Source organism: Mastomys coucha, unplaced genomic scaffold, assembly GCF_008632895.1.
Source record: "Mastomys coucha isolate ucsf_1 unplaced genomic scaffold, UCSF_Mcou_1 pScaffold18, whole genome shotgun sequence".
Lineage (NCBI taxonomy): Eukaryota > Metazoa > Chordata > Mammalia > Rodentia > Muridae > Mastomys > Mastomys coucha.
This window is the reverse complement of record NW_022196900.1, coordinates 38,123,738-38,143,842: the sequence shown is the minus strand read 5'-3', so window position 1 is coordinate 38,143,842 and position 20,105 is coordinate 38,123,738. Positions and strand designations below refer to the sequence as shown.

Here is a 20,105-nt window from a genome sequence, read left to right as displayed (position 1 = left end):
ATTACCCCTTTCATAGTACCTGCATCCTACTATCTTGCTTTCCAGTGCATATTCTGCAAATAGCCTCTTTTTAGTTTCTTGGTTTCTATTTTTACTCCAGATTATATACTCACATCTAAAGTTTCAGAATTGGAATCCACAAATAAAAAAAGAACCTGTGGTATTTGTCTCCTATTATCTTGGTTTTCTTTTTCAGTACAAAATTTTCTATGTGTATCTATTACATACAAATTTGTTGGTCTTTTACTTTAAATATCTGGATAGTATTGCATAGTTGAGGGATCTAGGTGGTTCATTCTCTAGCTCTCTAGAATGATGTTGCAATGGACATGGTTGAACAAGTATCTGTGAAGTAGGATGCAAAACATTTTGTATATATGGCAAAGGATGCTAAACTGTATCTTACTGTAGATCCACTTTTATTATTTTGTTAATCATCAATATTGATGAGTTGCAGAGAAGGCTCAGTGATTAAGTCCACTTGATGATCTAGTAGAGTTGTGGGTATAGTTTCAAGTACCCACATGGTGGCTCACAACCACATAAAACTCCAGGGCTAATGATTCTATCTTCTGGCCTCTGTGGGGCTCACCAACCATAAAAAAGTGCACATACATGCATTTAATATGCTATATTTTGCTATACTAGTGATATTGAAGTGAACTGCATCAGAGGCTGTACATTTCTAACCATATTCTATTGCTCTTATCCAAGTCATCAACAGTGTAGTGGGAGCTGTGGACTCTACCGAATCTTCAAAGGATTATTATTGTGTTTGAGTCTGTTTGTCAGTGGTTCATCTTAGAATTATGTTTCTCATTTAACCACATAATTATCTGCCCTTTCTTAATACAGCTAAGCATTCAACACTGGCCTCCAATTAAGCAAGAAAATTTAATTCCCTCATGGATCGCTGATAGGCTAGGAAACATTTAAATTTTATTATTTTCCATTTTCAATTTACTATACTTTAGAGCTTTGTACATTATTTATAGTTTTGAATTATTTTAAATCATTCTTATTCCTACTGCAAAAATAATCTAAGGATGTTTTGCTGACAACTAATTGTATAGCAATCACTAGGCACCAATCTCTGCTTTACACACTTTGTGTGTTTCAGTAAATTCAATCTTTACAATTCCATGATGTGGGCATTTATCCTATTACCTTTGACAAGCGCCTAGAGAACCTCTAAGACGTCTTAAAAATACCAACAAAATTGTAAATTTAGAATATGGGGCTCATGAATTTTCTGTAAACCATTTCATTGTATTTAATGAAGACATGAATCCAAGAAATTTTGGTTTCTTTTGCTAAAGAATTCTTAAGGTTATAGTTATTTTTCTAGCTAAACCAAGTGAAACAAAGGAAGACCCAACATACCATGAAGTAAGGCTCTGCCAAATAGGCTATAGTACAAGAATCTTAATGTGAACTATAGGGCCTACAGAAAAGCACTCTGCACCTCAATCCAGTTACCGTATTTTTTCTTCTCTCTTAATTTTTTATGCATTTCGTTTATTATTCTGAAAATGCAAATGTTACAATATAGTAGTATATTCATATTTTTCTAAATAAATATGAACTGCCTAATTCTTGATGGTATTTATAGTTTTTTAAACCTTCATTTTTGTTTTATATGTATAGCTATTTGCCTTTATGTGTGTTTGCACATGCTTACAGGACCTGTGATGGCTAGAAGTGTGTCAGATACCATGGATTGTAGTTACAGACTCTTGTGTGCTACATGTTGTGATAGGAATTGAACCTTGGTCCTCTGGAGAAGAAGCCAAGTCTTTTTAATGATGTGAAATCTCTCCAGTTCAAATTGATTTTTAATCTGAACTCTTAAAATCATTTTGCTCTCATAAAATACGTTCTGACCACAGATTCATCTCCCTCACTTCCTTCACGGCCCTTCCTTGTCCTTGAGATCCACCCACCTGTTTCCTTTCAGAAAACAAAATAGCTGTTCTCCCAGATATATGAGCAAAACCTGGCATAAAAAAAATTACAAAAAAACTAGGCACAAACCCTCAAATCAAGTCTGCATGAGATAACTCAGTAATAAAAGGATCCCAAGTATAGACAAAGGAGGCAGAAACATGTTCTCCCACTGTGAGGAATCCCACAATAACACCAAGCTACACAAACACAACATATATGCAAATGTCTTAATCAGGACCAACTTGGATGCTTGATTTCTGCTTCAATCTCTGAAAACCCTAGTCTAGCTTCGTTGATTCCATAGGCCATGATCTCTTGATGTCGTCAAACCTTCTAATTTCTTTCTTTTTTATGGGATTTTATTTATTTATTTATTTATTTATTTATTTATTTATTTTTACTAGATATTTTCTTTATTAACATTTCAAATGATATCCCCTTTCCTGGTATCCCCTCTGGAAAAAATTCCCTGTTGCCTCCCCACTCCTCCTACTCACCAACCCACCCTCTCCCACTTCCTGGCCCTGGCATTCCCCAACACTGGAGCTATAATCTTTATTACTCCTACTTCACAGGATTTCCAGAGCTTTGTCCAATGTTTATCAGTGATTCTCTGTCTGTGTTTCCATCAGTTGCTGGGTGAAGCCTCTCTGCTAACCAATGGGCTAGCCTCTGATATATGAGTAAAGCAGAATATTGTTATAATGTTTGTTTGTTTGTTTGGCCATTTGTGTTTGGTTCCATCCTAGGTCTCTGGGATGCCCAGCCTCTAGTTATTAGCCATCCAGGCAGTGCTAGGCATGGGCTTACTTTGGATGTGTAGGCCTCAAGTTAAACCAATTATTGCTTGGCCACTCTCACAAGTTCTGGCCCCCTTTTACCCAAGTACATCTTTCAGGTAGGAGAAATTTTTTAGATTGTAGGACAAAGATTTTGTTGCTTAGTTGACATCCCAGGTCCACCACTGGAACCACTAGATCTGAGAGGTTCAAATTAGTGTCTCGATTTTTATTAATAGCATCTCATTTTAAGTAAGCTGAAGATTGATTCTCTGGAAGAATCCTACTAATTCTTTTAATTTCAAATTATTAGTGTGAGTGTCTGTGTGTGTGTGTGTGTGTGTTTTGGGGGAGTGTTCAGTGAAATATAAGAATGGATACAACAAATCATAGTTTTTTATATGTTAGTTAATTTTATATTTTTTATGTTATAAAATAATGGTGAATTTTATGTGATATCTTGGCACAAAGAGTATCTATAACCAGTAAGATTGCACAGCTGAAGTTGAAGCTTGCCACACTAGCTTGACAACCTAAGTTCCATCCCTGGAAGCCTTGGATAGGTGGCAGGTGAAAACCAGTTACTGAAGTGGTGTTCTGATCTCTACCTATGTCACATACATTATACATATTATACATATGTACACCATGATACAAAACAATATCTATGTAAATGAGATTAAAATATCATTAGAGCTTTTATTCATAGCCCCCTTTCTTCCAAACCATGACGACCTTGTTGAGATTGAAGAGGACTGTTATACTGTAGAAGACCTACAGTTTGGAGATGCTGGAATTTTAAAAAGGACATATTAGATAGATGCAAACACAGCATCAATTAATATTGATGACTAGAGTGCTGTTAGGAAGTGGAGTAAACAAGATTTGGGATGCAGTGGCTAAAGAAGGAAAAGCAATAGGTTTTTGTCATTGGTGGCTCAATAAAGTGAGGCATTGCTCAATGATTACCACAGAGTGTGCCACTTTCTATAAGCAGATTTCTTTGAGAGCATCAGCATGACCACAGCTCTACTTCCAAATCTAATATGAAGGAAAGGGCAATTTTTAGTATAATGTCATAATGTAACAGAGAATGTTGGAGGCCAGTATTTTTCAGGAGATTGTTTTAATATTTCACACTCAGATGAACTACCTGGTAAATTTCTTGAAAATGGGGACATCTCATAATTCTAAAAGTCTTGTTAAAGGAAAATTATTATATATACTGTAGCTTTCATATATGCACTGTGAAATATATCATTCTTAGATGACTATTCTCAGCTGTAACTTGTTGACTACCAGTTATTTTTTTTTATGTCAGCCTTTTCATAAAACAGAAGCTGTCTAAATATACTGTGGCATTTATTCAGTACTAAGAATATTATACAACAGAAGTAGAGATGACAGTATTAATATAGATTTCTCTGGATAAATTCCTGCATGAAACATTATTAATCCTTTGCTTAATTTAAGAATCTTGAATAATATAGAGCTTACATATAGTGACTAGATAGAGTGATATAATAAAAATATTTACTACTACTACTACTGGGTGATCAGATATTAAAAACTGAGAGTTTATATCAAACATTTCTAAATGCTTGAACAAACAATATATTCATTTAGACATGTACTTAAAATTATACACAAAAGTAACAAAAAAGTATTAATTGATATAGTCACACATATATAGCTCTTATTTTTTATGGTCCATATTTAATTAATTTAATTTTGCATCATGAGACAATTGTCTGTTTGATATGCAGTGCTTTTGATGCTCTGTCTGCTGAGATGAAGCAAACTGTCTACTCAAATAGCAATAAATCATGTTAATTCAGCCTCAGTCAAACATTTTGTGGAATACAGGATATCAGAAGAATAGGAATGACAATGGTGTAAACAAAGTATTGAAAAAGTCTTGCTGCATTGATGTGATGCTCTTAGTGGTCAAGTATGCCCAGGGATGATGACATGTTCACAGGTCAAGAGAGTATTAGTATAATAATATTAATAAAAATAATCTATGTATAAGAAAACAATGTGAAGTAGCTTCATGTGTTTTGATCTTTAACACACTCCATTCTTATAGATTCTGTGAGCGCAACTCAATTAATTTCTAAAATGAGGTAAAAATGGAATGCTTGCCAGAGGTTAATAAGATAAAAACGGTTTGCATTGGAACATAAGCAGAGGTACTGGACTGTTGAAATAAGAGCTCACCATAATAGTTCTCTTCCCACAGTATTCTACACTCAAAATAAGAGTAAATGAAATGCAAATGGCCTACCAATACCTCTGGAATACATTAACTTCTTCTCAAAACTATAGTTCTAATCTCAGCCTTGTACAAGTCCTTTTTCATATATTACTGATCCAGGTATACAAGTTTCCATTGATTTCCCGTCCATGCTGCCCTAATACCAAAATAATGGATCTCAGTTTACTATGTTTCCTTGTATTTACTTGAATCATCAAACTCCTCAAAATTTTTAAGAAAAATAATAAAAAAGAAAGAACAGGTTAAGTATTCCTTGTTCAAATGTGAAACAATGGAGTCCTATTCAGCTATTAAAAACAATGACTACATGCAAATGCCTAGGCAAATGAATGGAACTAGAAAATATCATCCTGAGTGAGATAACCCAGTCACAAAAGAACACACATGGTATACACTGTGTATACCATGTGGATATTAGCCCAAAAGTTTGGCATACCCAACAAACAATTCACAGACCATATGAAGCTCAAGAACAAGGAAAACCAAAATGTGGATGTTTCAGTCCTTTTTGGGTGGGGGGAACAAAATACACAAGGGAGGAAATAAAGGGATAAAGACTGGAGCAAGGGATTGAAGAAAAGGCCATCCAGAGACTGCCTCATCTGGGAATCCATCCCTTATGCAGCCACCAAAACCAGGCACTATTGCTGATGCCAAGAAATGCTTACTGACAGGAGCCTAATATGGATGCCTCCTGAGAGACTCTGCCAGAGCTTCCAGAGCCTTACTGATACAGATGAGGATGCTTGCAGCTAATGATCAAACTGAGCATGGGGACCCCAATGGAGGAGTTAGAGGAAGGACTGAAGGAGCTGAAGGGGTGTGCAACCGCATAGGAAGAACATCAATATCAACCAACCAGACACCCCAGAACTCCAAGGGACTAAACCACCAACCAAAGAGTACACATGGAGGGACCCATGGCTCCAGCTGCATATGTAGCAGAGGATCTGGCAGCAGAGGAGGAGAAGACATTGGTCCTGTGAAGTCTCATTTCCCCAGTGTAGAGAAATGCCAGAGTATTGAGGTGGGAGTGGGTGGGTAGGAGTGGGAACATCTTCATAGAAGCAGGGGGAGGAGGAAGGAGGGATGGGAGAGCAAGGATATGGGATAATATTTTAAATGTAAAAACATAAAATATCCAACAAAATTTCTGTTAAAGACTAAAAAAGATTTTAGGAATTCTTAGTATTAAGAATATGTTAGAATTCAAAATCTAGAAGACACTAGCATCTCTAAACCAGCTATTATTTCTTGGATAAATTATGCCTTTTGAGCCTAGCCTGAAAAGTTAAAGGCTAAGCTTACCATCTCAAATTGAATGCAATTCTGCTATTCAGCAACCTGTAATCACTTCATGGCTCTAACACAACTTTTTTTCTTCTTAGTGGAGAATAAGTGGTTCTGTTTGAAGAAATCCATCCCCATTTCTATAGAGAAAGCTGCTGTGTGACTCTTAATCTCCATTAAAGTGTAATTGGGCACTAAAAGAAACAGATTGGTTATTGTTGACTGTGTGATAGGAGCTGGATAGAGCCAGGCAAAGACACGATTCATTGATTTTAATCGTGTTCAATACTCGGTATTCACAAAAATGAAGGACCACAGTAATTTAGCCAGTCATAGATAGCAGAAGATTCAAACTAATTTCCAATGGAGTTGGTAATGTATCTTTTTCTTTAAACCATTTATCACAACTGTCTTTAATGCATAATGTCTCATATATCAATAATTTAGAACTGTAAAATGAATATGTTTTTAGGTCTAGAGACTTATTTCTTTGTCATCAGTTTAATAAGCCTCTCTCTAGTATACATACTCAAATGGCAGAAATGAGTCTTTTATCTTCAAGATTATATCCATCTCTTTTATCCTATTCTCATATAACTGTATACTTTTTCATATCAGTTGTCAGCATCTTATTAACCCAAGAAATCATAATACCTCTCCAACTAGACTACACAGTCTACAAGGCTGAGTGGTACTCCCTCTGCCCTGGTCATCATTTTTATCTCAGCATAGGCACCATCATGAAGGCTTATCCTAAAAGTACAATAACAATAATTATAATTAGTAAGAATATGAATGAGTGCATACATGATTCAAAATTAATCTGAGATATCACTTGGTAGTTTTTATTGTCCTTTCTTGGACAGCTTGCAACACTGTAGAGTGTCGTGGCAAGGCTCTGTACTTAAGACTTGGCAAATTGCTTATATTTTACCACCTCTGTTCATCATAATAACACATTTAGTTGTGTAATTATTAGTAAGCAAATTAAGACATAGAAAATTGAAATAACCACTTGTAGTTGTGGCATATGAAATAATGTAATGCAAGATGAGGCAGTATTCTAGATAAGAGAACGTAGAAATTCTATATTCAAGAGAGTATTACTTTTTTCCCAGACAACTTCTTTTTACTTATTCTATATTTTAATGGTATTTTTGTTTTTATAGAAATATATTTAATATTTGTGATAGTAAAATATTTTTTTGTATAATCCTTTTGTTCAGAACTTTATGTACATGGCTTTTAAATAGTAAGACACATGTCTGCTGCAGCCATAGGAACCACTGAATTTCTTAGGACAAAGACTGCATAAATGCATGCAGTTAAGCTGACTCATCACTCTTTCAATAGTAGCTTTAATTTTTTAAAAGCTAGAATTATGAACCTTGTATCTGCCTCAGTTCCAAACTTCTATTTCCTCCTTCAACTCCTCCTATGTTTTCCTCCCAAATTCACAATCTCTTCCTTAATGATTTTATTTATATGTGTATCCTAATGTATTTATATGTATGTATGCACACACACACACACACACACACACACACACACACTATATACATATATATCATATGTACATGTCTCCAGAGCTAACTACTTAGTATTGGATGACCAATGTGTGGCTTTACCCTAAATGAAACTGATTATCTCTCTTTCAGTATTATTTGAGATTCTAAAGGTCTTCCTCAAGTAGCAGGATTAGGTGGAATATCTCCTGTTCCTGCTGGCAGGTCATCTGGCATTGTCATTATTTTGGGTCTTGTTAGGCAAAAATGTTGAAGGTTTTTGTTTGTGTTCTCCATTTCATGTCTTAGGGATACTACCTCACAACAGGTATTCTCGAGCTGGCTCATAGAATTTTCTATCCCTCTATCATTTATTTCCATAGGCCTCAGGCATAAAGCTTGTGCTATACATATATCAGTTGGGAATGGAGTTGGACACCCCACATTAATTTAATCTCTTAATTTTGGCATGTTTTGCAATAATCTTAATCTGCTATGGAAAATATTTTTAATGTGGGGTGACAGCAACACTTATCAGTTGGTACATGGATAGATATTTAGACAACAAATATCATTGCATTGCTTTCAGGAAATGACAATGGTACATTCTCTTCTAGTTTCTGTGACCTGTCCAGCCACAGGTATTTGGCTAAGTTTACAGTAGTAGATATGGATTCCCTTCTGCTACAAAGGCCTTAAGTGTATATAGATAGTATTGGTTGCTGTTAAGATGAAGTGACAATGTTATCTTGTCAGTTCAGTCAGTGCTGTGGTTGACAAGGCTTGCAATAGTCTTTGGCAGATCTCACAACACCTTCAAATACAATAAGGAACTTCCAAATCAGTTCCAGATTGATCTTGTCCTTCAAAGCTTGTGTCTTCAGCAATAGAGACCCTCAAGTTCTGAGAGGTAATCAAGGGCAAAGGCAGCAGTCTGTGTTGTTTTGGGAGTTGTTTGGACTCAGTTGAACAAGACTTGAATGTCTGTTTCTCATGCTTGTTAGATATTGTAAAAATTTGAGGTAAAAATAAAATAATATGTTCCCCAATGCATTTTTTAAAACTTCTTTAGTGCCATTTGTATTTTAGCAGTGCTTTATAAATACTAATAAAGCTACTCTGTCATATTTCCCCTATATGGTACTATAGGGAAACAGCAATTATATTTTACCCATTAACAGAGCATTTTAATTACAACATTTTTGTCTCATTTTCACTACCAGGTTGCCTTTTCATTTCAGAACTCAATCTGCCCCATAAGCTAATTTAATTCACCCACTTGCCTTATCAGGTATTGCTAACACCTCTTTTTACGTTATGCAAAAGAAAAGGTTCTGAATACTGACCTGCATTGTAGCAAATTTGATGTAGTCTAATCTAAATCATATCCTGTTTTTCTTTCCTTTCATTGTCTTTATCATAATAAAGATATATGAGTCTGTTCTCTGTCATATATCCCACTTAAAAGTATTCCCTAAGTAACACAAAGATCTTATTCACTACATCAAAATGTACTAAGTAAAGGATTTGGATAACCACTTATGCAATAAAGATTATAAAAAGGGGTAATAAATGTAAGAGAGGTTCACATAATCAGCAATTTGAAATTGCATATCAAATCTACATTTGATAACAACTTGGTAACAATTATCACAAAGATAACAATTATCTTTGAAACTGTGGGTAAACTACAATTCTCACATATCACTCATGGGAATATAAATGATTCTCCCATATTGTAAAAGAAACTGGTGTTTAGTGTAAATATTAATTAATCACAAGGTTTTCATTTAACTTGGAAATATCATATCTAGGTATATGCCTCCCACAAGTGAAAATAAGTGTCCAAAAGTCATGTCCACACATGCTTATAATAGTGCTTTATTCATTTCTCAGCCTTAGGAAAAGGACTTTCCCTTCTTTTTCTGATTTCTAGAAGTTGACTTCTGCCTTCAGCTCATGATCGCTCATCATGGTAAAGCCTTCCAACCATGGCCTGTCGGCCTTTCATAGTTATGTCATTGAGAATCTTTCTCATACCCTTTCTCAACTCTTTCTCATTTGTAAGGATAGTAATAAATTTGTAGATAATTGGGTAATTAAGAGTAATTGCCAGTTCTCAAGACCAGCTAGTTAACATTATTAACTTCCATAACCTTTATTTTCACTAGCCACATAACATAAGGTATCCAATCTACTAATTCTGGAAATTAGGATGTAAACATTTTTGGAAAGAAATTATTCTGCATACCATATTGGGCATTAGTTTATTACTGTAATTTCTAATTGTTTATTTTGAAGTTAACATAATTCCACATGTGTTACAAGTTAAAATGACAATTTTTAATTTTTGTGTATTTAAGTAGTCACAAATTAATTTGAAATTAATGACATTCAGTTAGCAAAAAAAAATATTGAAAGGCATGAAACAAACCAACACTACGTCAGAATTTTGGGATATCATTATGGTGTTTCTTACTCTACAGTAACTACTTATTTAAAACTAACTGCTGGCAACATAGGTTATAACATGTGCTTATATATTTATTTCTTTTTAAATTGAAAAAAAATTAATAATAAATAAATATGAAATAAATTAATAATGATAAAAACAAAGATTGCAGCGTGTGGAACTGCATAGGTATGCAGGGGCATGCATGTCACTATTTACCTGGATAGAAGACAACTATAAGGAGATCATTCTCCTCTTGAAACTTTATGTGCACTCTGAAGTTTGGACTAAAGTCCATATGCTTTCATAATGGCACTTTAACAGCTAAGCCACAGTTGTATTGTTTTTTCATTTGCATGGGTGGGACACAATCTACCTAATGATTCATAAATAGGCTTGATCATGGTGAATGACAGTTTTGATGTGCTTTTGTATTCTATTTGTGAGAATTCTGCTCTGTATTTTTGCATCAATATACATAAGGGAAATTGGTCTGAAGTTCTGTTTCTTTATTGGATCTTTGTGTAGTTTTGGTATCAGTGTAACTATGGCTTCATAGAACAAATTGGGTAGTGTTCTTTCTGTTTCTATTTTGTGAAATAGTTTGAAGAGTATTGGTATTAGGTCTTCATTGAAGGTATGATAAAATTCTGCACTAACTGCTTCTATTTCTTTAGGGTTTATGGAACTGTTTAGATGGTTTATCTGATCCTGATTTAACTTTGATACCTGGTATCTGTCTAGAAAATTGTCCATTTCATCCACATTTTCCAATTTTGTTGAGTATAGACTTTTGTAGTACGATCTGATTATTTTTGAATTTCCTCTGTTTTTATGTCTCCCTTTTCATTTCTGATTTTGTTAATTTGTATACTGTCTCTGTACCCTCTGGTTAGTCTGTTTGAGGGTTTATCTATCTTGTTGATTTTCTCAACCATCTCCTGGTTTTGTTGATACTTTGCATTCAGGAGCTATGAGTTTTGCTCTTAACACTGCTTTCATTGTTTCCCATAAGTTTGTGCCTTCATTTTCATTAAATTCTAAAATGTCTTTCCTTCCTTCCTTCCTTCCTTCCTTCCTTCCTTTCTTTCTTTCCTTCTTCCTTCCTTCCTTTCTCTCTTTCTTTTCTTCTTTCTTTCTTTCTTTTGTTCATTCTTTCTTTCTTTCTTTCTTTCTTTCTTTCTTTCTTTCTTTCTTTCTTTCTTTCTTCCTTTCTTTCTTTTCTTTGTTCCTGACCAAGTTATTATTGAGTAGAGTATTGTTCAACTTCCATGTGTATGTGGGCTTTCTATTGTTTACATTGTTTTTGAAGACCAGCCTTAGACCATGGTGATCTGATAGGATGTATGTGATTATTTCAATTTTCTTGTATTTGTTGAGACTTCTTTTGTGGCCAGTTATATGGTAGTTTTGGAGAAAGTACCATGAGGAGCTGAGAAGAAGGTATATTCTTTTGTTTTAGGATAAAATGTTCTAAAGATATCTGTTAAATCCATTTAACTTCTGTTAGTTTCAATGTGTCACTGTTTAGTTTCTGGTTCCATGATCTGTGCATTGATGAGAGAGGGCTATTGAAGTCTCCCATAATTATTGTATGAAGTACAATGTGTGCTTTGAGCTTTAGTAAAGTCTCTTTTATGAATGTAGGTGACCTTGCATTAGGAGCATAGGTGTTCTGAATTGAGAGTTCTTCTTGGTAGATTATTTCCTTTGATAAGTATGAAGTGTCCTTTTTTATCTTTTTCATAACTCTTGGTTGAGAATTGATTTTATTCAATATTAGAATCCAACATTTTTTTATTGGAACTATTGCTTGGAAATTTTTTCCTAGCTTTTTTCTCTGATGTAATGTCTGTCCTTGTATCTGAGGTGTATTTCCTGTATGCAGCATAATGCTGTGTTCTGTTTACATATCCAGTCTTTTAGTTTATGTCTTTTTATTGGGGAATTGAGTCCATTGATGTTAAGAGATATTAAGGAATTGTGATTGTAGCTTCCTGTTATTTTTGTTATTAGAGGTGTAATTATGTTTTTGTGGCTATCTTTTTTGGGGTTGTTGAAAGAAGATTACTTTCTTGCTTTTTCTAGGGTGTAGTTTCCTTCCTCACATAGGTGTTTTTCACCTATTATCCTTTGTAGGCTGGATTTGTGGAAAGATATTGTGTAAATTTGGTTTTATCATGGAATATTTTGTTTTTTCCATATACAGGAATTGAGAGTTTTGCTGGGCATAGTAGCCTCTGCTGGCATTTGTGTTCTCTTAGGTTCTATATGATATCTGTCCAGGATCTTCTAGCTTTCATAGTCTCTGGTAAGAAGTCTGGTATAATTCTGATAGGTCTCCCTTTACATGTCACTTGATCTTTTTCTCTTACTGCTTTTAATATTCTTTCTTTGTTTGGTGTTTTGATTATTTTGTGATGAGAGAAATTTCTTTTCTGGTCCAACTTATTTGGTGTTCTGTAGGCTTCTTATATGTTCATGGGCATCTCTTTCTTTAGGTTAGAAAAGTTTTCTGCTATAATTTTATTGAAGATATTTGTGGGCCTTTTAATTTGGAAATCTTCATTCTCGTCTATACCTACTATCCTTAGGTTTGGTCTTCTTATTATGTCCTGGATTTCCCGTGTTTTGGATTAGGGGCTTTTTGCATTTTGCATTTTCTTTGACTGATGTGTCAATGTTTTCTATAGTATCATCTACACCTGAGATTCTCTCTTCCATCCCTTGTATTCTGTTGGTGATTCTTGCTTCTATGAATCCTGATCTCTCTCCTAGGTTTTCCTTCTCCAGGATTGTCCCCCTTTGTGATTTCTTCATTGTTTCTATTTCCATGTTTCGGTCCTGGATGGTTTTGTTCAATTCTTTCATCTGTTTGGTTGTATTTTCCTGTAATTCTTTAAGGGATTTTTGTGGTCTTCTTTAAGGGCTTCTACCTGTTTACCTGAAGTCTCCTGTATTTCTTTAAGGCAGTTATTTATGTCCTTCTTAAAATCCTCCATCATCATCATGAGATGTGATTTTTAAGTTAGAGTCTTGCTTTTCTGGTGTCTTGTGGTATCCAGGGCTCACTGTGGTGGGAGACCTGAGATCTGATGATGTCAAATAGCTTTGGTTTTTGTTCCTTATGATGTTCTTGCTCTTACCTCTTGCCATCTGATTATTTTTGGTGTTAGCTTGACTGTGGCTTGTCACTCCTGCAAGGCTATGTGTCAGTACTCCTGGGAGATCAGTTCTTTCTGGGAGGAATTTGGATAAGGAGAGCTGTGGCACAGGGTCAGCTCTGGGGCACAGATGGAAACCAGAAGGATCCTGTCCCTTGCTGTTCCTTGCTTCCTGAATCCTGATGGCACTGAACAGGTCCCTCTTGGGCCAGGAATTTGAACAGAAGTAGTGGTCTTACTTGTGCTCATAGGTATGTCAGCACTCTTGGGAGCTAGCTCTCTTCTAGTGCTATTTGGGCAAGGACAGTTGTGGCACAGGATCAGTTCCAGGCACTGTGGCACAGGATTATCTCTGGGGTACAGATAGAAATAGGAAGGATCCTGTCCAAGGCTGCTCCTTGGTTACTGTGTCCTCAGGGCTCTGGGCGGGTCCCTTGGAGCAGAAGTAGTGGGCTTATCTGTGCTCACAGGTATGTCAGCATTCCTGGGAGATCATCACTCTCCTGGAGGTATTTGGGTATCGAGAGGTGTAGCACAGGATCAGCTCCAGCCACTGTGACACAGGATCACCTCTAGGCACTGATGGAAATTGGAAGCTTATATTTCTTCCTTTGAAAACTCTGTTAGCATTTGGCCTTAATTCTTATGAGTGAATTGTGTCATAGTCAGAAAGGTACTTTTTACACTCATATCTTAAAGGTTTTCTTCTGACCCATGTTTTCTTCTAAGTGTTCCAATGTTTCAGGTTTCATGTTGGGTCTTTGACCAATTTAGAGTGATTTTTATTGCAAGGCACCAATATCTTTCTAATAATTTTTCAGTACATGTACATCAAAGTTCCTAAATTTCTTGAATACTCTTTCTCTTTTCCACTGTATAATTCTTGAAATGTTAGTCCAATATCATACAGTTGTCATTATATGTCCTAATGTTTCATCTTCTACTATTTTTCTACAGTGGTGCACATATCTGTTTATGTGCCAGTATCATACTATTTTTATTACTATAGCTTTTTCTAGAATTATATTTGGTAGCCCAAAGCCCTAGTATTCTTCATTTTTTTTTTCAGAATTGCCTACCCTATCTGGGGTCTTTTGTATTTTCATGTGTGTCTTTGAACATTTATTGTTACTATGAGTAAAGGATTGCACCAATAGAATTTGCCAAAATATCCATTTCTTCATATTTATTCTTCCAATTCATGACCACATAAGTGTTTTGTATTTTCTCCTGTCTTCCACAATCTTTCCTTTTAAGCAATTTAATGAGTGTATTGTAGAGGTCTTTAACCTCCTTGAATCAGTTTATTCTTAGATATTTTTGTGTCTACTGTGAATAGGGATATATCCAAATAACTTTATGAGAATGTTGGTTGTTGTGATAGAGTAATAATTTTGATATTTTGAAAGTTGATATTGCATCCTGCCACTTCATAGTTGATCATTTCCATTTTTCTGGTGATATTTTTGGCATCTCTTCCATATAATAGGAACCTGGAAATAGGGATAACTTTATATTTTTATTTCCATTTGATTCCCTTTTCTTATCCTATTGCTTTTGCTCATATGTTAAGCAGAGTATTGAAGAGGAATAGGTATCCTGGGAAGTCTTGTTTCATCCTCATTCTGATTTTAATGGGATAGCCCCAAGCTTTTTTTCTATTTAGGATACTGTTGGCCGTTGATGTCCCACATACAACATTTGTTATGTTAAGGTTTGTTCCTTTCTACCCGACTTTCTCTCGAAATTTTATCATGATGAATTCAAAATTGTGATTTTAGAACCATTTCTTTTGTATAAAATAGTTATACTGCTTTCATTTGTATAATGTAAGTTTCTTTTAAATTGACATTTGTAACAAAAAATTAAACTATCTAAATGCATACCAATGTGCATATTTAGGATTATCAGCAAAATCTTATATATATTGCTGATACTAATTTTTGATTTTTGGTGACTATGTTAATATAATAAATATTCACTGAGGCCTTGCTGTCTTTTACTCAAAAACCACAATAACTGAATTTTTAAGAGAGTTATACAGTTATAAAGTACTGTCTAAATACATCAAAAACATCATAAAACAAGAACAATTAAAAATATATGCAAGCCCACATATCCATAATCACCCAGTTATGACAAATGAAAACAGAAATTCACAGCAGTAAAGACAACCTTTTCAACATTGCCACTAAGGAAAGTTGAATCTACTTGCAGAAGAATAAAACATTATTCTTGTCTATCACCTTGGCCTTTTATCCATTTGTGGTTGATTTCAAATGAATCAAATGCCATAAGGTGGGATATGGAATTCAAAAAACTTTAAAGAAAAACCTAGAGAAAGGCTTCAAGATACAGGCTTACTCAAGACTTTCTAATAAGACACTCTTTTCTTGGGAAATAAGGCTGACAATTGATAAAAAAAAAAAAAAAAAAGGAGCTTGTAAACTTAAATTGCTTCTGCACAGCAGGGGAAGCAGTGACCAGAAAGGAAGAGCAACCAATAGATTATGAGAAAATATTCGCTACCTATACATCTAACAGAGGATTATATCTAAAAAAAATTTTAAAAAAAGTCCTGCAAAAATAAAAATGAAATCAAACAGACTGATCAATAAATGGGTTACAGAAATGCCCATAGTTTTTAGTAAATGAAATGTTCAATTTCCATACTGTCAGAGGAACAAAAATTAAAACTTCATTCTACATAAACAATGGGGTATTGTATTTTCTTTAAAAGAAAAGTAAATTCTGAAATTTACATGTAAATGTATAGAACAAAAATAAAACCATCCTGAGTAAGGTAACCCAAATCTAAAAGACAAATAGCATGTTGTCCCTTATATGTGGATGTCACCTTTTTAAAATTTATTTTATTTATTTATTTACATTGCAGTTATTGACCCTGTCTTGGTCAACACTCACACAGTTCCTCATCCCATTCCTTTCTTCACTCTTGCTTCTGAAAGGGTGCTACCTTTCACTAGTCCTCACCATTTTGGAGGACATCAAGTCTCTCAAGGATTAAGTGCATCTTCTCCCACTGAGGCCTGACCAGGGAGAACTCTGCTATTTTTCTGCCAGAGTCCTTGGTCTGGCCCTTATATGCTCCTGGTTGGTGGCTCAGTCTCTGGGAGCTCTCTGTGGTCTAGTCTAGGTGAGTTGGGACTGCCAGTCCTCCTATGAGGTCAGAGGGCCAAGAAAATGAATGAATGTCATCTTTTAAGTCTACAACATGAAAGGAAAATTCATATAACCATGATGATTTGGTATTATCTAAGGTATTGTGGGGATGGGTCAAACATATAAGGGAATATAGAATATATAGTTTTTCTATAGAGACACAGTGGGAATATTAAATGGAATGAAAAGTACAATGGAAGAATTGGGAAAATGGGGAGGGACAATTGACTAATGAAGGACATTTGAAAAATCATATTGGAATTTACTACTGTAGATGCTTCCATGTTTTATATATATACATATATATATATACACATACACACACATATATATATATATATATATATATATATATAATAAATCCAAATATTATCTCCAAATGGTAGGTGAAAAAAATGCTCAACCCACATATCTTTTGGCATCACATGAAACTTTTAGCTAGTTATATCTAGCTATATTAGTGGTCAAAATAGGCCCTATGGAAATTTGTAAATATTTCAGATCTAAAGAACTAATAGAGCCTTCTATGAATATCTCAGTTTTATACTTATTCCAGTTGCATAATGTATGAGTATTATTACTGTTTTCTTTTCTTGTTTTTTTTTACTGCAAATTTACTTACTGCAAATTTACTCAGTAATATTTTGGATGGTATAACTTGCCAGCAATTATCTTACAGAGAAGCTCTTTACGATGAGTCTTAATAATAAAGCTACAGTGCATTTTATATCAGTTATAATGGATGTCATGAATGGCCTCAGATGATAATGAGAATGAGCACAGAAGGAATCCATGTCCCTGTAATACTGGTATAGATGGAAGAACATATGTGCTGCTGTGGTAGTAGACATGGAGCTGATCCATACACTAAAAGGCCAATGAAACATAAGACTCAGAAAAGTATAAATTATATTTTCTAGAAAATACATAAAATCAGAACAAAGATATAATTCGAATTTTACTGGTATTGAAAATATTTAAAATGTGTACCTAATATAAATATGAGACAATGCAGGCCAGTGTGAAGAAGATTTTATATAATCCTAATTTTGTTTGTTTTGAAAGCATACATATCACTTATAAAAAAAGAAGAAGCTGGTGGCACTTACTGTCAACTAAATTTATTTTCTGCAATGATTGTCTCTGTGTTAGAATTACACTTTTAATATGGTATCACTTTTATCATATACTAAACAATGTCCAAACTTGTCTTCAACATTTATAAAAATGTTATCATGTTGATATTACACATGGCACATATTATAATTTTTATTTGTGAGTATATTTTGAATTTGAAATATTTAATACATATTAATACATTCCAATTCATTTTGTCAATTATTATTTCAGTATTATTTTCATTAGTTGTAGTCTGGAGCTCTTCTTTCTAAATATTTATAAATTAAATAAGAACATTATTAATCAATCATACAAGTATGGATATATACCTCTTTTCATGCTCATAAAATAAATATTTATTAAATCTCAAGCAAGGAGATATTGCAGTCAATAAATGTTTTAGAGAAAATATGCATGTTAAGTGGTTTTTATTATTTAATCAAAGATTGTTTGTTTTACTTTAGGGTACAAATTTGTAATACTAAAATTATGCTTGAATTTATTATAAGCATAGATAGAATAGAGATTGCTAATACTAATAATAAACAACAATATACATTAAAATATTGTGTTTCTCAGTTTCAGATAATAATTTTGACTCTGTCTTCAGATTATTCAAAATTTTAATGAAAATCTGTTTTGTTATGTTTTCTAGTCTGGATATTAATTGCTTATATATATTTTCCATTAAAAATATATTCAGTAATCAGAATATTTTACCACCTCATATTTGCCTTTTCCATTTCTAAGTTAATGAATCATTTTTTATGAATGTCATAGAAATGGTGAAAGTCCGATGGCAATTATAAAATTTTACAGTCGTTAGAATTATGAGTTAGAAATGTGATTAATGTATTCTCATTCCACAAAATAAAAAATGATTATTATAGTAGGGAATAAACAAACAATAGACTTGTTACCTGTATGTGGAAAAGGACGAGTTCAAGGGTACAATCATGAGTAGGACGTGAGTCAATATCAATGGATGGTTCCTAGATGGAATGCACACGAAGTTCATACTAATTAGTTTATGAAGCAGATTGAGGCTTCAGTTTTGTTTGTGCAAGAAAGACTGCCTACTGCCAAGCAATCAAGCACTACCCTCTTTAATTGCATTTTGTTCCAAGAAGCACAATCTATTGATTCTAGCATACACTTATGTCACAGCAGTATCATTATTTGACTTTGTTTTAACAGCTTCAAAAGGTTAGAAACTTAGAGACCACTGTGCAAGAAGCCATTAAAAGCCAAGTTGTTAGCACTCACTGTGTGGAAAATTAGATTCAGGGATGGAGAAATAATATTGTTTATGTACTCAGTGTCAACTAGTGTTTACCTATAACAAATATTACTTAATAATTATAAAGCAGAAATAAAAGCAGGAAGATAAATATTATAATCTCCCTTTTACAAGTAACAAGATGTTTAGAGATATAAATTTCCCAGGATTTCATTAAAATGCGAGAAGTCATCCAATTGACTCCAAAGCATATTCTTAACATCTTGCACTGGAATTTTACACTAAACATTTCATGTTGTGGCAGTAATATGGACATGTTTAATAATGTTGAAATTGATATACAGTGCATTCACATGTGCACTGTGGCAAATTTGATTGTTATGCTATAAATATCAATTTTAATTATTTTCACTTATTCCACAATGTAACTTTTAGAGAAAAGGATACATTTTCTTCTGCATGCATTGGAGTGATAGAAGTCCATTAAGAAAATTTTCAGGTTTCAAAAAAAAATGCATTCAGAGTACCTGGTAAGATAACTCTTGTAGTTTCCAAGACTCTTCCATTCAGAGAATATATAAGTTATATTTTGTGAAAACACACACACACACACACACACACTCCAAAACAAAACAAACAAAACCAATTCCAAGTAACTGACCAGGTACCAGGGCTACATAAAATCTTCTATTAACAGCTCAAGTAGTAAGAAGTACTTGAGAGAAAATGAGGGACTGAATATATTGCATAATTCATAGCTTATAGAAATGTATAATGTTTTCCTATTTTATATTTGAATAAATTTTCATTCATAGAATTAAATAAATGGATTTATTTAGGAACCTCAAAAGAGTATACACTTAGTAAAATGTCCTCATTTTTGTAGGTGAAGAAATGAAGAATCAAAGAAGTAAAGGACCTCTCTCAAAGTCACATAACTAGTAAGTAATATCTGCAGATCAAATTAAATTATCCTTCTATTGAGTTCTTCTCTACAGAAAATGATAGTTTTTCCTTTTGGCTAAAAATACCAGATCCCATTTGCCATTATATTTGTTTAGCACCCCTAATTTTATACAAGTTGCATTGTTTCTTGCTATTTCCAACAGGATCTTGTATTCTTTTTAGAATTAATGTTTAATTGAAGA

General features: G+C 33.8%; 1 protein-coding gene across 41 annotated transcripts in view; it reads left to right on the top strand.

The window, feature by feature from the left end:
* Ptprd (protein tyrosine phosphatase receptor type D) overlaps window positions 1-20,105 on the top strand; it is a 2,240,535-nt gene that overhangs the window by 227,304 nt on the left and 1,993,126 nt on the right. For all 41 annotated transcript variants that reach the window (XM_031377711.1, XM_031377696.1, XM_031377694.1 and 38 more), the window contains exon 2: window positions 19,844-19,898. The gene's annotated coding sequence lies outside the window, so the exon portion shown is untranslated. The remainder of the gene's footprint in view (window positions 1-19,843; window positions 19,899-20,105) is intronic.